The sequence below is a fragment of the Exserohilum turcica genome, assembly GCF_000359705.1.
Source record: "Exserohilum turcica Et28A unplaced genomic scaffold SETTUscaffold_11, whole genome shotgun sequence".
Lineage (NCBI taxonomy): Eukaryota > Fungi > Ascomycota > Dothideomycetes > Pleosporales > Pleosporaceae > Exserohilum > Exserohilum turcicum.
In genome coordinates, this window is record NW_007359926.1 from 203,058 (window position 1) to 205,472 (window position 2,415).

Sequence of the window (2,415 nt, forward strand, 5' to 3'; positions counted from 1 at the left end):
AGATCGCCATCGGTGTAGATTAGTACGTCGTCCAGGTATGCTGAGCAGAAGTCATCTAGGTGTTCTCTCAAGGTCCAGTTAATGTATCGTTGAAAAGTACTTGGGGAGTTCGCCATGCCAAAGGGGGTAACTAGCCACTCAAACAGTCCGAATCTTGTTCGGAAGGCTGTCTTCCACTCATCGCCTGGTGCGACACGGATCTTGTGGAAGGCTGCGATAACGTCCAACTTTGTGAACTATTTAGCCTTGCTTAAGCTGTTAAGTGTCTCTTGGATAAGGGGTAGCGGGTACTAGTCCTTCTTAGTAATTGCGTTCAGAGCTCGATAATCGATGCACAGTTGGAGCCCTCCTCCAGGTTTCTTGGCGAACAATACTAGCGCTGCAGCTGGCGAGCTGCTTACGCGGATGAATCCCTTCTTAAGAAGCGATGTAAGTTCCTTTCTAAGGACTAGGAGCTCTCTGCGCGACATGCTATAGAGGGGTCCCCACGGTGGCTAAGCATCCTTCGGCTCTAGCTTGATCTTGTGGTCCACCCCTGGCCCTTGGTGCGGTGGAAGCTTCTCTGCTTGCTTCGGGTTGAAGAGCTCATAGAACTCCTAGTACTGTGTTAGTAGCAGCGCTCGTACATCTACGGGCTTCTTCGGTTGTAGCGCCTTGTCGATGTCTACAATCGACGCGGCGAAGATCTAAACGCTATTTAGAGCGTTCTTATGTCTACGAACTAAGGCCGCAAACGCTGCAGCGTTAACTTAGCTAACTCCTCCTTGTAGGCGTCCTTTAGTTAACCTTACTCGAATGCCCTTCAAGTGGATAAAAATACTCTTCTTAGCAGGAGATACTGATACGTCTTAGTGGTCCATCCATCCCCTGCCAAGGTACACGTCCTTACTAGAGGACAAGTCCATCACGTATGCATAAGCAGTCTCTTCGTACCTATGCATCTTGAACAAGAATTAGGCGACCTCGCTAATCTCTAACAGCTTGCTGTTTACTCCCTTAATCATCCGAGAGGGGATCTAAAAGCGCTCTAGACGGTGGCGGTAAGCGAATCTCTTGCTAATTAGTGCATAGCATAGGCATCCGCAGTCTATAAGCGCGACAGCGTTTGCTACGTTGTTCACGATAAGATCTACGGTGATTGGTGGGGGACGCATATGCTTCTGCTGAAACTGATTCCATTCGCTACGTATCTGCCGATCCATCTTCAGAGGCTCTGGGCCGAGACTCTGGCCCAGAGCTACTCTTTTTTCCGAGTCGCTATCGTCTGGGCATTCGATCTGTTTCTAGCGTCTCTGCCCTTCGCTTGGGGGAACGGCTCTCTTAACCTGAGTGGTGTTCAGACAGTTTCTAGCGATGTGGCCCAGTTCGCCGCAGCTGTAGCAGTCTAGTGGGGACCGCCTTAGTCTATCCTTCGTTTCCCGTGCCCGATTGGCCTTCGAGGGCTCCCAGTCCATCGCTTCTAGACTAGCATCTCGCTGAGCGACCTTTAGGGGAGCTTGCGCATGACTGTAGGCCGCGTTCCTTCGATTCCTCCCATGCAACTAGATCTGGTATAGGTCATTGGAAAGCTTAATTGCCTTGTCTATATATTCCTTTAGACTTCCGTTCTTTAGAGTATGGAGCATTAGCTTTTAGAGCTCTTCTCCAAGTCCCTTACTAAACATCTTATAAGCTACTGCTAGGCTAAACTGCTATTAGGACTCTACGCGAAGCTGGTTGAACTCTAAGACATAGTCGCGTATTAGTCGTCGTCCTTGCTTTAAGTGCCGAAGCTTGTTTAGCGCACGCTGCTGCTGGTGCACGTCTTGGAAGTGAGTATCCATGTGCTCCCATAGGCCAGCCATAGTTCGTTCCTTATTCTCAAGCACCTAGGGAAGAAGGACCTAGTTTGCTTTGCCCTTCGTTCGACTAAGCACGTATTAGACCTTTGCGTCCTCTGTTAGGAACATGGCGTAGTTATACTCTAGCTTCCCTTCGCACTTAAATTTCTAACCTAGGTAGTTATTACGTGTCCTATCAAAACGCTCTAGGTCAGGAAACTTATTCTTGCGGGCTGCTGGCTTGGCGACTGTTGTTAGCGGTGGTGGAGGAGTGTCGACTCTTGGGGATGACTCCGAACGTCCTTCGGCTTGGTTCCTCTCAAGTGCCTCTAGGCGACTAGCCATTGGGCTGAGCAGCTGCATCATCTGCTCCATTACTTGGGCCACGGCGTTCTGATTAGCTTTCGGTGAGCCCTCCTGCCTTGGTGAGCCCTTCCCCCCTACGACTGATGATCGCTTAACGACTGCTTCGATCGTTGGCCCAATCGCTGCTTCCTTCCATCCGTCCTCTCTCAGCATCTGCGTGATCTCACGCAGGATCTCTTCGTCCGGGACTCCTGCCTGGCTCTTAGTGGTCGGCGTAANCCGCTAGCTC